This window comes from Sphaerodactylus townsendi, linkage group LG06 (assembly GCF_021028975.2).
Source record: "Sphaerodactylus townsendi isolate TG3544 linkage group LG06, MPM_Stown_v2.3, whole genome shotgun sequence".
Taxonomy (NCBI): domain Eukaryota; kingdom Metazoa; phylum Chordata; class Lepidosauria; order Squamata; family Sphaerodactylidae; genus Sphaerodactylus; species Sphaerodactylus townsendi.
This window is the reverse complement of record NC_059430.1, coordinates 88,232,558-88,249,975: the sequence shown is the minus strand read 5'-3', so window position 1 is coordinate 88,249,975 and position 17,418 is coordinate 88,232,558. Positions and strand designations below refer to the sequence as shown.

The 17,418-nt window shown below is 45.1% G+C and overlaps 1 protein-coding gene across 9 annotated transcripts in view; it reads left to right on the top strand.

Moving 5' to 3' along the window:
- MAGI2 (membrane associated guanylate kinase, WW and PDZ domain containing 2) overlaps positions 1–17,418 on the top strand; it is a 251,122-nt gene that overhangs the window by 83,985 nt on the left and 149,719 nt on the right. The window contains exons 4-5 of one of the 9 annotated variants that reach the window (XM_048499936.1): positions 1,625–2,488; positions 2,705–3,026. The exons of 7 other annotated variants lie outside the window; for them this stretch is intronic. The gene's annotated coding sequence lies outside the window, so the exon portion shown is untranslated. The remainder of the gene's footprint in view (positions 1–1,624; positions 2,489–2,704; positions 3,027–17,418) is intronic. One more of the 9 variants, XM_048499935.1, reaches the window with a different exon arrangement.

The following is a 17,418-nucleotide window of genomic DNA, read 5'->3' as shown; positions in this document are numbered from 1 at the left end:
ACATCTTGAAATCTGATAGGACCAGAAGCTGAATACACTTAATGTGAGATCCAAAGGTATGGAAATCCTCATGAGAACATAAGCAGAGCCTCCTGGGTCAGACCACTGCCTATCTAGTAAAGTATTCTGTTTCACACAGTGGCCAACCAGTTGCCTTGGAAGGCCAACAGGTATAGAGGCCAAGGTGTTCCTCTGATGTTTCCTTCAATTTCTGCACTTCAGAGGTTTGCTGCCTCTGTAGATGGAGGTTCCCTTCAGTTACCATGATTAGTAACCATAGATGGACTTCTACATGAATGTCTAACTCTTTTTTAATTCTATCTGTGCTTATGACTATCACCCCTCTTCTGGTGGCAGTGAATTCTACAGTTTGATTATTCACTGAGTAAACACATATTTTATTTTGTCTTTCTTAAACCTTTTTCACAACTTCATTTGGTATCCACAAGATTTAGTATTATGGAAGAGAAAGAACATCTCCCTCTATCCATTTTCTCCATCTCATGCGTAATTTTATAAACCTCTTTCATGAGACCACTTAACTTCCTTTTTCTAGGGTGAAAAATCCCAGACTCTTTACCCTTTCCTCATAGGAAAGGGGATCCAACCTCTGACACTGACTATCAGAAGGTATGCTGTTAGTCTTGCATGTTCTTTTTTACCAATAATTCACACCTTTTCCAGTGCAATCCTGAATTACACCCCTATAAGCCCATTGAAACATGTAACTTTGGGAAGGGATTTGGAAGAGTATAACTTCATTTAGGATTGCACTGCTAGCTTTTAAAATCTATTTTCTTTATCCATTATTCCCTTTAATCCAGATCTTCCTCCACTTAACATCACTATGACAGGACAGGGCTTCTGTAACTCTGGGGCCCATAGCAAGCTGGCAAAGGGTCTAGGCTCCATTGGTCTTGTTTCCCTCCAAACAAGTGTCAAACTCTCAAACTCTCTGCAGAAGCCATTTATTCTGGTCTTCATATAAGCAGGGTAAGGAAGTGGTTCCCAGCACTTTTCCTGACTCATTGCTCCCAAATTCCCCTTGCTACTCCATCCTCTTCCCAAGAATCAGCCTGCTGCTTTTGAGGCTTGCCTTAACTAGCACATAGGCTTAGACATCCTGCTGCTCCTGATGCTGCTAATCCTTGCTGGTTGGGGGGCAGGATTGTCAACCTACAACTTCTCAGAGCTGCCTGCCCACCCTTTCACTTCCAGCAGCAGCTGTAGGCTTTCCTTAAGCTGTGTACTTCCTGGCCCCAGGTAAGTGAATTTTCTCATCTCTCTGCTCCTGTCACACACATACATATTTAAGTAATATGAATTAGGGGAGGGGGAGAAGCTTTGATGTAGTTGTTTTAGATTTGATGGGTTGGGGTTTATCCGAGACTTGTCACTTAGGTAGGTGCCTTGGCTTAGTGGTAGAGCATCTGCTTTGCATGTCCTGGGTCCTAGGTTCAGTTCCTGGCATAGTGAGTTTTTTAAAAAATCAAGTAGTTGGGGATGTGAAGGACCTCTGGAGAACTGCTGCCAGTCTGAGTAGACAATATAGGGCCGTTTCTGCAAGGCACAATTATACCGGGTTACAATCGGTGTCTTACAATCCAGGTCTGTTCTATCCCAGTTTCTCCCTTCACATGGCTGCCCATTTCTGTGAAGGAATCAAGTGAAGACCGGGAGGAAGTACTCCAGTTTGTTTTGCACAAGTCTGGGTCTTTTGTATTAATACCGCAAGTGTATCCGCGCATGCGCAAACATCCCCGGTGTCCCACGTTCTGATTGACTGGTGTTTTGGGACAGCAGCTTGAATGAATGTCTCTGTCCTGCCTTTTGAATTTGAACTGCTGGCGCCCGCCTTCACACCTGCTCTGCGGTTTTTGGGTAGGAGCACGTTTTGTGAGCCAGGAGATTCTCTGTTGAACCTATGGAACATGGATCTGGATCCAGAGGTGACAAATCTGCTGGATGTGTTTGTGGCACTGGTGGATCACCTCCTCAACATGCATAGTGCCCTTGCTGTGTGTGCCCACCACCAGGAAGAGATGGCCCAGGCATCTCTTCAGTCTGCTGTGCTGAGGAGACGTTACAGGCAGGCCCGGTTTGCCCTGGCAGCCACCCCCCAGCTCCCTCGCTACTGAGTTTATCCACAGGAGCAGGGACTGATGGCACAACTGTGTCACGGCTTGTTGGGATGACGAGGAATGGCTGAGAAACTTCTGCATGACCAGGAAGACTTTCATGAGAACCGTGGACAGCCTTAGACCCCCATCTGCAGCACCAAGACATGAACATGCGGGCTGCATTCCCAGTGGAGATAATAGTCGGCATGGCTATCTGGTATCTGGCCAGTCTGAACAATTTCCATGAGGTGAAACAGCAGTTTGGTGTCGGCCTGTCAACTGTCACAGAAGCTGTGCATGAATTCTGCCTGGCCGGGAGGGTCGAACTCTTCAGGAGGGTGGTCCATTTTGCATATAATGTGGAAAAGGTACGTGGATTCTTGTGTCCAGCTGGGGTGGCCCCTTTGTGCAGAGACTGCATGTATTGAGCTGCTTCTCGCTTTATGTTCTTGGTGTCAGTAATCTCGTGTATGAGTTCATGGCTGCCCCTTCTCAGAGCCTCTGTGCACACACATGTCAAGCCCCCTCCCCCAGTGGCACTTTCCACTCTGTGGAGTGATGCTTTCTTACGCCTCTCTCAACAGGTCATGGCGGGATTTGCCCAGCTGGGCTTCCCCCAATATGTGGGAGCCATGGATGGATGCCATATTCCCATCAAGAATCCTTCCAATGCACCAGGGCAGTACGTGAATAGGAAAAACTTTGCCTCCATTGTCCTGATGTCAGTCTGCAACCACAAGGGACGGTTCTTCAAAGTCGAGATTGGACACCCAGGCAGGAGCCATGATGCCCACATCTTCAGGGAATGCCACTTCACCCACGCCAGGGACAGGGGTGCGTTTATTCCAGGGAATCTGACACTGACTGTGGAGCGAGTCGCCGTTCCCCTGCTAGTTCTGGCTGATGGTGCGTTTCCCATGAGGAGGTGGCTTGTGAAGCTCCCCCGCATGATGCAAGGGAATGTAACTTCAATTACTGACTTTCCTAGGCAAGAAACATAGTGGAGCAGGCATTTGGGAGACTGAAGGCCAGGTGGCATTGCCTTCTTAAGAGGCTTGAGGTGATGCCCCACATTGTCAACCTGATCGTGGGAGCATGTGTTGTGCTACACGACATATGTGAGAGTGGGGGCCAGAGAGCAAGACCCGGGCTGGAGTGTTGCTGATGCAGTTGGACGAGCAGTAGGATATTTCAGTGAGGGCACAGGAAAAGAGGCAATACAAACCCCGTGATGAGACCAATCTTGTGGAGGGCAGGGTTGGTCGAGATGCTCTGGCCACCTACCTGTGTGGGAGCGAGGGCCAATGACGCCTGCTCCAACTGTGGGAAATAGCTGTAAATTGGTGGGAACATGGCCATTGACCCTAGCTTACTTCTTACTCCTTCCTTTTAACGTTTGGTTGCGGTCTCCTGTCTGTACAGGCACTATTTGTTAACATTATTTTCTGTGTTGGTTAGTGCATGGGAAAAAAATGTTCTTCAAAAAGTGTTTTGAAACCATTCAAATAAAAAACTGAGTGTATTCTGGAACTATACAAATGTTCACTTTTCTTCCTCGAGGGTCCCCGGCTTGGTGGGTAGGGTGGAACAGGCAGTTTGCCAGGATCCCTGGGGGGTTGCTGGTTTCCTTCCTTGTGCATGACAAGCAACACCTGGCCCACCCCAAGCACACATTTCCCCTGATGGCCACCAGACCACACTATCTTCTGAGGGGCATTTGCATTTCTCCCTTGTGGCCATGGAAGGAAACTCACCTCTTGTTTTTCAGGGAAGAGCAATTGAAGAATCCCGAGGTGCTGGTGCCACTGGCCAACCCCTGCAGGGGACTGGAGGAGAGGGTGGGAAGCTGCAAAGTACTGAAGGAGAGGGTGGAATGGCCCCCTGCAGGGAATACCTTTCCTTAGCAGGTTCCTTATGGATAAAGAAATGTTGGCTGGAATGTTGTCATGGTTTTACAACACGTTTTGTTTGTATTTGTTGAACCAGAGGACACCTTACAAGCAGAAAACATGAAACACAGAATAGCCAACTAGGAAACACTTAACATAAGAGGGCACAACTTACAGGCAACCCTGAGCAAAGCTGCCTCTCCACACGTCCAGTGCTAACCCCCACCCCATCACCAACACATATCTCAGCACTATTACATGTAGGGTCAGCAGGAACCACTCTCCCTACATGTCCAGCACATGTTTCATGGCTTGGGGTTTTGGCTGCTGCGTTGGGGGCTGACCCATCATCCTTTGAGCAAGGAGGCTGGCCACAGTCTCTAATGCGGCAGCACCCTTTCAAGAGCAGCCTGAAAGCTGCCCATCACATTGGTATGCCTCCTCACATCCTCCTCCCTGTCCTGCCTAGCCTCTTATGCTTCATCAGTGCATTGCTGAAGGAGCTGGCAGCCAACATCCACAAGAATGGCGACTCTTCACTGCCTTCTCCTCTCCGACAGTGCCCTGTGCTTGGGAGATGTCTCTACTGCAGGTGGCCCGCTTCCTTGGCTTGTAATATGGGTAGAGGGAAAGAGAATGGTGAATCCAGACCATCATCACGCAGTACTAGCTCCACCCAACACATGGCAGGTGGGGAAGGAGGGGGGAGATTCACACATGCTCTCACCACTGGAGAAGCTGTCATTTTCTGAATCGTCCGATATTTGTATGATCTGCTGCTCCTCTCTCACTTGTTCAGCTGACAAAGGACAGACATAAAAGAAGGGCATGCTAGCCCGAGTCCCCATTCCCGGACAACCAGGGGACTGATGCCCCCCTTCCCCGGTAAGCAAGCCACCGAGCAGCATGAGTCCGGTTGCTGTGCACAGCCACACAGCAAAGAAATAGGAATTTCTTCCTTACCCACCAGCATCGCTTCATCTATCTCTGTGGTGTCAGAGTCAGGCAGTACATCACTAGGATTTCCTGCATTGGTGAAAAATTCCCTTCAGTCAGCATTTTGCAGCCAGGGAAGCAAAGGGAAGCCACCCTCCCATGGTCGCACCCTCCCAAGGTACGAATCACGGCATAAATTGGCTCCCCCTGCCCTGCAGCCGCCACATGTTGAAAGCCAAGGATCCTCCCCCCACCGTTCCCTTCCATCCGAAGCTTGAAACGTGGGGGGAATAGGCTCATCCCCTCCCTGTGGCTGTTGCATGTTGAGAGCTGAAAATCTCCCCCCCACACACACACCTCTGCCATTCCCCTCTGTCCAAGGCGCAAAACACAGAGGTAATAGGCTCTGTTCCCCCTCAGCCCCCCCCCCACACACACACACACTAAAGACCATGGCAGGGAGAACTGGCCCCTTTTCCTTGCTCTGCAGCCGCCACAGTGAATGTCCCTGGAAGCTTCCTCCTTCTGTGCTTTTCCAGGGCCAGCCTTGCACAGTGGCAACTATGGCAGGACACCTTGGGGAGACATATGGAAGAACCCTCTCCCACAAATTCTGCTTACCTGAGACCAGGGGGCTTGCAGGCGGGGGGAAATGAAGCCCTTCTTTTCCTGTTCTGGATAGGGTCCGGTACAGGCCTCAACATGGAAAGTGGCAGCATAAAACAATGGGTCACAGCATCACATCACATTCCCACTCATGTTCTCATATTTTTGTGGAAAATGAAAAATCTCTCCCCCGTGATATGCCCACTAACATTCAGCCCAAAGTGCACATCTCCCTAGCTATGTGCTCCAAGCAGCCAGTACATGTACAAAAAAGAAAATGGGGACATTTTGGGACTCCACTCCCGATTAACCCAGGTGAAATGACACCCAGTTGATACCATGAGCAGAAAACGTGCTTGGGGGAACATTTTGGGAAGGGCAGGCTGCAATGGTCGGCTGCTCAACAGAGTTGAAAACTGACATGACATCAGATGTGGAGATCAGGAGATTAGGGGGGTAGGGGCGGGGGCGGGGCAGGGAGATCAGGCAGCTGGGCAGGAAAAATAAACTGGTTCTTCTCCTGTGGTGTTTGCACAGTAGCAGGTTCAACCCAGGATTTTTGAAAAGAATGGCCAAATTAGCAATTTTGAAAATCCCAGGATGAGGGAAATATTGTGGGGCAAACCCGCTTTAGGACCAGGAACCATGCAAACTTCTTGACCAAACCAGGATATTTCCCTTACTCAAACCAGGATATTTGGACAATTCAGAAACAGTTTAGATGCAGGTGGACTAATGATCTGGTTCTGTTTAAGATAGCTTCATGTATGTTAATTTGAGTGCTCCTTTGAGTTGGTAAAATTAAAATTTGCCACTTTTTCATAGTCTGGTTAATTACCTTTTCAGAAAGACTACAAAGAATAATCATAGTTTCCTGTATCTGGTTCCACTTCTTCATTGTTTGACCTTGCTAAGTGAAAATATTTTAATTGCACATAATTTTGACAACATTCATTGACAGCATTTATGAAAGAAAATGCCACTTTAAATGTTTTCTTAACAGAGTTCATGATTTTACTAAACTTTATACATACTTGCCATCCACCATGTTCTTTGTTCACATAAGGGCAAGTAAAATTAATGAAATGTACTCCAAAGGGACTATATTTCAAATATGCAACCAGTGAATGAGAACAAAATATAATGTGATTCTCAGTTGCTTTGCACTTACATAGTCACATAGTTAAGTATTTGGAAGTTTGTGTACATGCAGGATGAGCATTCACTAGACTATTCAGACTTGCATGAAGAAATTGAGAAGCAAATCTCACCTGTGTCCTCTGTAAGGTGAAGACACAGAAATAACAATTATAGAACAATGGATGAGGCTTGAATGTGCCCTCGCCTTGTTAACTCCAAATGTACCTTTTTCTGCCCAGTAGGGAGCCCAGCCTCTGCTGGGAATGGGCCGGGTATTAATCCAATAAAATAGAGTAGGCTCTCCACTCTGTAGATTCAGTATTTTAGTATGAATGGATTTCAGTATGAATGGATGAAAACCAACTGAGGACCAGGATGACACCTGTAAAGACACCAAATCACAAAACTGCTCATAATACTTGAGCAGTTTTGCAGCTGTTGATCATGACAAGGATGATGGTTAATGAACATATAAACAGATAAACGTATACCTTCTTAGTTGTTGCAGTGATGTAAGTATAGATTTTTATGGGGTGGGTTCAAGGGACAGGACTCGGGGGTGGGGCCACACCCCCACCCATCCTTGGGGGTGTGGCCACATTTCCCCAAGCCCCCCCCCAGCCTCAGTGCTTATAAAAGCAGCTCTCTGAGGCCGGGGATGAAAGTATCTTCTGCCCCCCCCCACCGCCAGCTGGGCTCCCAGCCGGCAACTGGCAGGCCCTTCTGCCCTCCCCTCTGGGGCTTGGGGAGGCATGACCACATTCCCAGGGGGGGTGGGGACGTGGACCCACCCCTGAGCCCTGCCCCCCAGCCTCAGTGCTTATAAAAGCAGCTCTCCGAGGCTGGGGACGGTAGTCTCTTCTGGCCTCCCCAGAGGGAGCCCAGACAGTGGGGGGCAGGGAAGGGCGGAGTCCCATCTCCAGGTGGGGGCCGGCAGGTGGCGCACCTGGAGACAATTTGCTTCAGACATGTAATGGGGGAGTTGAACCTGTGAGCCCACCCCTTACCTATGTCCTTGGTTGTCTGTACTTTGAAGGACTTTGGAACAGGAGCCCAATTATTTTGCTGCAATCTCCCTATTTACCTGAATCACTGGCGTAATGCCCATTGGGCAAGGTGGGCAGCTGCCCAGGGCATCACCTTGTGGGGGGCATCAAAATGCTGGGTTCGTTTTTGAGTATTTTAGTGGTTTTCCATTTTCGGCCTGCAGGGGGCGCAGTTTTTAGGCTAGCGGCACCAAAATTTCCAGGTATCATCGGGAGACTGTCCTTATGCTACCCCCCCCCCCCAAGTTTGGTGAGGTTTGGTTCAGGGAGTCCAAAGTTATGGACCCACAAAAGGGGTGCCCCTATCCCCCATTGTTTCCAATGGGAGCTAATAGGAGATGGGGGCTACACAGTTTTGAAGGGAGTCCATAACACCAACCCCCTGAACAAACTACCTAAACCTAAGAGGCTATCATCAGAACAGATCTCCTGGTGAGAGGATTCCCTAGTTACGAGACTTTGCCTTCAGAAATGTGCCCCCCCCCCACAGCCTGCAACCCCCATTGACAGCAATGCAGAAAACTCAATGCAGAACAAAGATTCTTGGGCAAATTTCTAGGATGTTCCTGTAGGGGGTGCATTTTTGATGTATCGGCACCAAAATTTCAGAGTAACATCTGGAGATGATGGCACCCCCCCAAGTTTGGTGCAGTTTGGTTCAGGGGGTCCAAAGTTATGGACCCTCAAAGGGTAGCCCCCATCTCCTTAGCAAAGAATGGGGGATGGGGCACCCCCTTTGAGGGTCCATAACTTTGGACTCCCTAAACCAAACTGCACCAAACTTGGGGGGTACCATTGGACAGTTTCCAGATGATACCTCAGCTATATTGCCAATACATCCAAACCTCAGCTATATTGCTGATACATATTGCCGATACATCCAAAAAAGCGCCCCCTGCAGGAACATCCCAGAAATTTGCCCAAGAATCTTTGTTCTGCATTGAGATTTCTGTATTGCTGTCCATGGGGGTTGCAGGCTGGGGGGGGGGACATTTCTGAAGACACAGTCTCAAAACTTTCAGGGTCTCATCAGGAGACTGCCCTGATGATACCCCCCAGGTTTGGTGCATTTTGTTTCTGGGGGGCCAAAGTTATGGACCCTCAAAACTGTAGCCCCATCTCCTATTAGCTCCCATTGGAAACAGTGGGGGATGGGGCACCCCCTTTGGGAGTCCATAACTTTGGACTCCTTGAACCAAACCTCACCAGACTTGGGGAGTAGCATAAGGACAGTATCGTGATGATATGCTGAAATTGTCGTGCTGATATGTCTAAAAATGCACCCCCTGCAGGCACCAATGTCCTCGTTACGCCCCTGACCTGAATCTACACACAAGCCCTGAAACCAGAGGTGGACCCTGACTCAGATCAGCTTTCATAGCAAAATATCACTCTTGAGCCATGCTGTTTAACCATATCTAAAACATGCTTATTTGATGGTTATGTGGGGTAGCTAACCAGATCAGGTCTGTTCAGATCCTGTAGGTCATGATACATCTTGAGCAAATCAGCACCTCTCAGCCTCATATTTTAAAACATGATAGTGTTTTTTGGGCACACGCAAGAAAGACTGCAAATCAAAAATGCTAAATAGTCGAGTAACAGAAGTACTTAAAATCCGTGATACTGAAATCTTCTATGAAATGTGTATCTTATTTTATAATCTTCAGTTGTGTTTTGACCCGTTGAGATTTGCCTTTTATATCTTATCAGCTAAAGGCAATAAAAGATATAGATGGAAACCAAGATAAGATCTACAAGTATCTGCTTAACTAGGCTCTAGGAAGCAGAACTCAGAGGTTTCAAAATGTTGCCTATAGAAAGTGACAAACAAAACAATTGCATCCTCCTCTTAATTAAGTTATAAATTACTCCTTGATAAGAATGTGAATCTTGCCAGGTAAATTACATCCCAGTGTTCTCATGAGAACAGATCCCCTTTATTCTTCTTAGCACATCAGGCTTATTAAAGGCAGTTTGGTTTCTATTAGCAGCTTCCAATTTTGCTGTCAAATCTATTTTGTCACAAGAGCTTACATACCACTTAATTGCTTCTGACATTGCAGCTAACTACAGTTTACATCCAAAGATGTATAACTGGGATGAGATGCTCTTTTCAACAAAAGCTGGGGGGGGGGAGGGGTGAAGGGAGGCAGACTTAGAGGGGAGAAGCAGTAGTGGCAGGAAAGGTACGTAATCCTTTTTTAACTTCCCATTGGCATACTGCAAATAAGTCTGTTTTGGAGCCAGGCTGTGGACAGAGGCTTCTTAGAATGCAGCAATGTTTGATGTTTAAGAGTCACTTCTACAACTACTTCCCTGCAAATTATTTCCAGTTGCATTTCCACGCAAAAAGCCAAATTATGTACGCTGTATGCACCACTATCAGCACCAAAAATTTGGAATGTTCATGTAGCTTTTTTGAGTCAGGGAATTATTATTAGTTTCTTCTGATGCCATGGTTTTATAAGCCACTTTGGTATTGAAAAGCAGCATGTAAATGTTTTAATTTGAAAAACATTCACACAACACTAAGGAAATTGGACCAGTAAAGCCTAATAGAATATCATCAACAGGATAAAATCAAAAGATCAATCTCAGTTATAATGCTTGCCAGAATAAGAATATTCTTGCCTGTTGTTGGAAAGATGCAAGCACTGGGACTGCACAGTACTATTATTTGGTGGGCATTAACCATAATGTCATAAATTGTTGCAGGGGTGGGATTCAAATAATTTAACAACCGGTTCCGGTGGTGGGATTCAAATAATTTAACAACCGGTTCCGGTGGTGGGATTCAAATAATTTTAAAAACAGGTTGTTTACAAGCACCATTTTTAACAACCAGTTCTGCCAAAAGTGGTGCGAACCTGCTGAATCCCACCACTGCCTTGATGGTACCTTAACTTTTTGTCACATCTTAAAGTGCTGGGGTGGGTCATCTGGAAAGAGATACTCTTGAGATCCAGACCATTAAGGGTTTTATAGATAAAAAGCATTATTTTGAAATGGGTCCAGACAGAGGTGGGATCCAGCAGGTTCTCACAGGTTCCCGAGAGTAGGTTACTAATTATTTGTGTGTGCCGAGAGGGGGTTACTAATTGGTGATTTTGCCACATAATTTTTGACTTAGTTATGCCCCTCCTCTCAGCAGTAGCGCGCAGAACTTGAAGCAGTCTAGCAGGAGGTGCACCAGCGTGCGTGGCAGCCTGCGCCTACGTGCATTCGTTTCCCGCCCAAGGACTGGCGCAGCGGCTGCGTCCTTGCCAGAGCCCCGCCCAGGAATGCCTGGCTACGCCCCCGTTGTGCCCCACCCAGCCCCATTGGCACTACACCACAGTTTGAATCCCACCACCATGGGAACCTGTTACTAAAATTTTTGGATCCCACCACTGGGTCCAGAAATGTCCTGGTAATTGGTATAAATGTTGTAGAAATGGTTGTGTTTGTTTATACCTGCCGTAAGGCCACACCAAGTGGCAGCATTTTAAACCAAATGAACTTTGTAGACCATCTTCAGAGAGAACTCCCTGTAGAACACATTATAATAGTCTAATGCAGCGATTCCCAACCAGGGTTCCATGGTACCATGAGGATGCCATGAGGATGTCCCAGGGGTACCGCGGCCCCCCTCACTTTTGTGGTGTCTCCCACTGGCACCAGCAAGGACATTGAGCTGGCCCAGGAGGCCAGGAGAACACATTATAATCGTCTAATGCAGCGATTCCCAACCAGGGTTCCATGGTACCATGAGGTGCCATGAGGATGTCCCAGGGGTACCGCGGCCCCCCTCACTTTTGTGGTGTCTCCCACTGGCACCAGCAAGGACATTGAGCTGGCCCAGGAGGCCAGGAGAACACATTATAATCATCTAATGCAGCGATTCCCAACCAGGGTTCCATGGTACCATGAGGTGCCATGAGGATGTCCCAGGGGTACCGCGGCCCCCCTCACTTTTGTGGTGTCTCCCACTGGCACCAGCAAGGACATTGAGCTGGCCCAGGAGGCAGGGCCTGCCGCAAGGTCAGCAGCCAATTCCTGCACCCCCCTCAGTGCTTCCCTTCACCGTGGGAGGGGAAGGTGGGAAGTGGCAAGCAGGGGCACTGGGAGGGGAAGGTGGGGGGAGGATGGTAAGGGTACCGTGAGATATGAAGAGTGAGGTCAAGGGTACCGTGATGTCGAAAAGGTTGGGAAACACTGGTCTAATGTGATGACTTAATGGAGTCAGCAATCCAAGCCATAGATGCTCTCTGGAGCTCTAGAAGCAAATGTCCAGGAGTAGCCTAGCTACCAACCAGGTCCTTCAGGAAAGTGCAGTTCCATCCAAAAATTGGCATTTATTAATTTGTCTTATGAAGCTGTTGCTAAAACATCATCTATTTCTTGATTTAGGTGGCCCATGTTTTGATTCTACCTGTATAAACCTAATTGCATGGTCCAACAACCTAAATAGCACCCTATGCTAGGCAATAGCACTATATCTCTCATCACTGAAAAATAATTTTCCAACTCTTAAAAGGTTTTCAAGAGATTTCTTTAGCTTTTGTGACTGGCAAGCCGCTAAAACTTTTCACAGTGAACTGTAAACTACAATATCAGTGGTTCTGAAAGTATCAGGCAGGCTTTTGAAGGGGGGATGTGGTAAAACCCTTGGAAAGGGATGCATGATCTTCTAATGCCAGATTTGTACATGCACAGCAGAGAGGCACGAAGCAGTAGAAGTGGCTTCTGTCCATTCACATGATAAAGAGATGGCTGCCAAGCTCAAGGTAGGGAGCACTTGAGAAGAGCAATCTTTAAAAAAGAAAGTCCTGTTCCAAAAAGTTGAGAAACGCTGGAGTAATGGACAGGAGAAGGATCTGTCCTCTCCTCATTCTGAACTGAACAATTGGATTCAAACTGGCTGAATGGAATGCTAAAGGGAGGGGAGTTTAGGTATCTGCAACCAACAGGACAAACTGAAAAGTGAAAAGGGAGACTGGATAGGAGATAACCTGGGTAAGTAGGCAGTCAAGTAGAGATAGTAATATATGGTTTAGGCAGGCAGGGTTTGTATTCTGTTCCAAGTTAACAAAAGTGCATTATTAAAGTTGTCTAATTATTATCTTGACATCTGATCTGCTGAAGGAGCCAATTTCTAACTATCACATTATAACACACCTCTCAACTCCAGTAACTGTCAGGTAGAGTGGGAAGGCATTAGAATACATGTTTCTCATCTAAATAAATACATGCTTATCATTTAAATATCATCTAAAAATCACCTAAACAAATACAGGCTTATCTTCTTAATAAACATATGTGTTTTCTTATATGTAACTCCCATGTTATCCTCAACCCAGATAACCCACTACACACTCAGAAGAATCCAGGGAAAGGAGATTTGGATTGGAAAGTGATATGCTTTCTGGTTCACTACTGAGGAATTTTGTGTATGCATAAAAGAAAACATACCAACTCACTGAAAATCACTATACCCTCTTATCCAAAAAGCTAAATCATGGACCATCAAAAGTTCCAGTAATAAAGCTTTACTACCTGCCAGTGAGAAAACTAAGGCTTCTGCCTGCTAGGCGTTTCTCTGTGGAATTCTGCCAAAAGCAAGTCTTTGAAACAAACAAGAATCAAACTATTCCAGATAAAGTTACACATTGTCATATTATAAATTCCTTAGTTCATACACATTCCAATTGACACAGAGATCTCCAGGTCACATTGCAGGTTTCACATTTCCAGGTCAGATGTGACTGTCCTGCTCAGCACCCATGGATTCCCAACAAGCAAAGATAACAAAAACCAAAGCCCCAATATATATGTTAATCAAATTTGATCCACAACCTTACACACTTAAGGTTAACAGTGGACCTGGTATTGTAAACATAACAGGAGGGCATGGGTGGTCATGTGATATGCAGCTCTTCAGGCTAAGGGACTTACTGTTTGTAAGGAAATATAAAATAAAATAAGAAAGGAAAGGTCTGGATCAGGGTTGTGACAATTGCAGTGTGGGCTTTAAGCTGGGCCTGAAAGGTTTATCCTCCCGGTGATGGCACCTATGATTTTTAATTCATTAATTCCCTCATATATATTATATTTTTGGAATGTTGAAGAAAATATTGTTACACAGAATATTATTTTTTTATTTTTAAAAAATAGTACAAACAAACATAGTAGTAAAGAGTGCCTGACTTTGATAGATCCTGACTTTGACAGACCCAGGCTAGCCTGATCTCATCCGATCTCAGAAGCTAATCAGAGTCGGGACCTAATAAGTATTTGGATGGGAGACCTACAAGGAACAGCAGTAGTGTGATTCAGAGGCAGGCAATGGCAAACCACCTCCGAAAGTCTCTTGCCCTGAAAACCCCATCCGGGGTTGTCATAAGTCAGCTGTGACTTGATCGCACAAAAAAGAAAAAGTAAAATCCTAATCAAAGTTTGCAGTAAGATGGTAAAAGCCCAGAGGTATTAAAAGTGAAGCAGGAGCATATTCATAATGACATTTATAGTCAGCATAAAGATCTCTGCGTTAATCTGCTGTCTAAGCTCAATAAGTTTGAAGTGAAAATTGCTTCTAGTTTTTCATTATAAAAAGTGACAGTGTTACACTTTCTTTTATTACCAGTGTTTAACAGCTGACTTTGTTTTTTAAGGAGGCAGTATCACATTATAATATAGTGTCTTAATTATGTCATAAAAGTGGATAAATCACAAAAAAAATGTTATATGGTTCACCTTGATCATGGCAATTTAGTCACAGGAAAACACTGCTACCCTGTAGCTACCATCTGTCCCTTTTGGAAGGACTGATTCACACAACTATCTCAACTTGCAGAACTGCTTTTCACAGCCACTGTGATGCCTTGCCATTGATGACTACTTGTTATTCTCAAATAGTATGATTGGGATTTTGGTACACCATTACTGTCACAGATTCTTGATCTTCCACAGCAGGTGGTCAAAACCTGATTTGAATCTAATTCAGCACCTAGTGGTAACAGGCACACACCTCACCAGAGACAGACATGGCTGGAACTCACTTCAGGTTCACTGGAAACCATGTCTGTCTCTCTCATGGACTAAGACATTTGTCTATGTAAATAGCCGCAAAACCATGAGAAATAGTTCATGAGGACATAATGATAATTTCTGTGGGTCCCATACAAACTTATGACCCTCCATTCTCTCCTAATTCATACATACAATCATATGAAATACAATTTGGGAGTTTTTCCTGAAATGTCATTCATATTCATTTTTCTAGCCAAATTTGCTCAACATTAATGCTACTGTGTGTAACTCTGGGTGGTTCAACTCATACCCAGTCCTGCATGCTGTCCTTGCCTTCCTCCCCTCCTTGGCTTTTTAGGCCCTACCCTTCAAACTTCCAGCTTAGACTGCAAGATTCCCAATCTTACCATCCTCCATGCATTTCAAGCTATCAAAACCAACAACTACAAATAGCTCCTGATGATAGGATCAGGCATATCTCAAAGCCTCAAACATCTATTGAAAGAAACCCATTTTTCTTAGTTACTACAGCTTTAAAACAAATGGAAGTATTTTTAATGACAGCCAGGGAAACCTTGACCAGATTAATAGTAAAGATTAACTAGCTGATGATAATTTCAAGTTTCAACCTATTCCTTGGAATATATCAGGATAATGCAATAAATTAGATGACCTAGACTTCATGAAATTTCTGATTAAATTTGATTGTATTGCTATTCAAGAAACATGGACTCCACTCAATATTACCATGTTGGAATACATCGCCTTTTGTGAACCAGCAATTAAATCTAGTAAATATGGCAGACACCAAGCTGAGTTATGTCTGCTAATAAAATCAAATTTGGCCAAATTTGTCTCCCAATTGCATAGGCAAAGCTACAAGGGGGTGGGGGTGCACTTCACACTGGGTGCATGCCTGGGGGCAGAAAATCACCCCCTTTCCCTCTTCTCTGTGCAACCCCCCCTTTGTGGCCCCTCACTTACCTTAGTTCTTAGTTTCGGGCTGAAAGTGGCTTGTTCCATTCAGGCTGAAATGGGCCCTTGTGGGAACTACACTACCCAGGAGACCTTGCAAGCCCCAAGGGCTCCTGGGTAGTGTAGTTCCCACCCAGGCTTTTTTCAGCCTGAACTGAACAGGCTGCTTTTCAGCCTGAAACTAAGCCTGAAACTAAGAACTAAGTTAAGTGGAGGGAGCGGGGGGGCGCAGGGGGTGGCAGGGCAGGAGCAGGGCCCATTGGGGGGCGGAAAATGCAGAGTCTGCACCAGGGCAGTTTGGCCCAGATACGTCTCTGTCCAATTGGAATCCTGCTCATCATCAGCCCAAACATTCTTATTTCATGTTGGAACCCATAAAATACTTTTATTGAATATCTATCTTCCCCCCTGCAAATCAAATTCTGATTTAATACAGCAATCTATTTTGTCTCACCCAACATTTATTATACCTGGCAGAAAACTTCCCAAATGTTAATTTGATCCTATTATGAGATCTCAATGCAAGAATTGGAGAAAATAACCAAAGAATGGCAACAGAACTGGAATTTGATATTGATACTTTGTTACCTCCTCCTCTTTCCAATACAAGACTTTCATTGGATAACTTCATCAACAAAGCTGGAATAGCATTAACAGAACTTTGTATTTTATTTAACTTAAGAATCCTTAATGGTTTACAATTATACAAATTTCCTAATACGTTCCACTCGGATCGTGGAAGTAGTGTGATTGATTACGCAATCTGCTCATCTTTGTTTATCTTTCATATTATCTCCTTTCAAATTGGGGAGCGAACAGAAAGTGTCCATCTTCCTTTGCAATTGCTGGTCACATTACCTACAGACATCTCACCAAATAGCCATCCCAACCAGTATACCTGTGCTAATAAAAAAATTCCTTGGTCCGACCATACAGCTCAAGATCTAAAATACCTTCTACCCACAGAAGAAATGGCTCTTTTAAATACCAAGCTCTCTGATGCTGACTCTGTACATGATGTACTTCAAGTATATCAAACTTTAACAAGTAAATTTGACCACATGAATAAACTCCCCTTTTATAAACCTTGTGGGCACAAAACATGGTTTGACAAAGACTGTAATTCCGCCAAAAGTCATTTTAGAAAATTATTCCATCATATGCTCATTCATCCAGATCCCTCCGCAAAGACACCTTTTTTCAATGCAGAAAAGGATTACTCGTAATTAACTGCATCAAAAAGAAAGGATAATTATGAACAAAAATGGAACACCTTATATAAGGCCTCCTAAAATAGGAATTCTAAACAAATTTGATCAATTGTCTCCAACTATTCTAATGAAGACAACTGTAAACTCTACCATCATTTCAGAAACCTTATGGATCAATTACTATGAGCCATTATTCAATGATCCAATTTTCAAATCTTTGGAAACTCTGCAGACTCTGCCAAAGATTCTTATTATCTGGCCATCAGTAGAACCTCTAGAAATCTTTAAACTAATAAAGCGATTGAAACCCTGCAAAGCTGCAGGACCTGACAGTGTACCGGCTGAGTTCTTTAGAGAACACCCTGAATGGTAGGAACATCCTTTGGTTACTTTTCACCCTAATTGACCACTTTGGTATTCCCCCTGATTCTTGGCTTACTTCTATAATCATTCCAATATTTGAAAAAGGAGATCCCACTTTGCC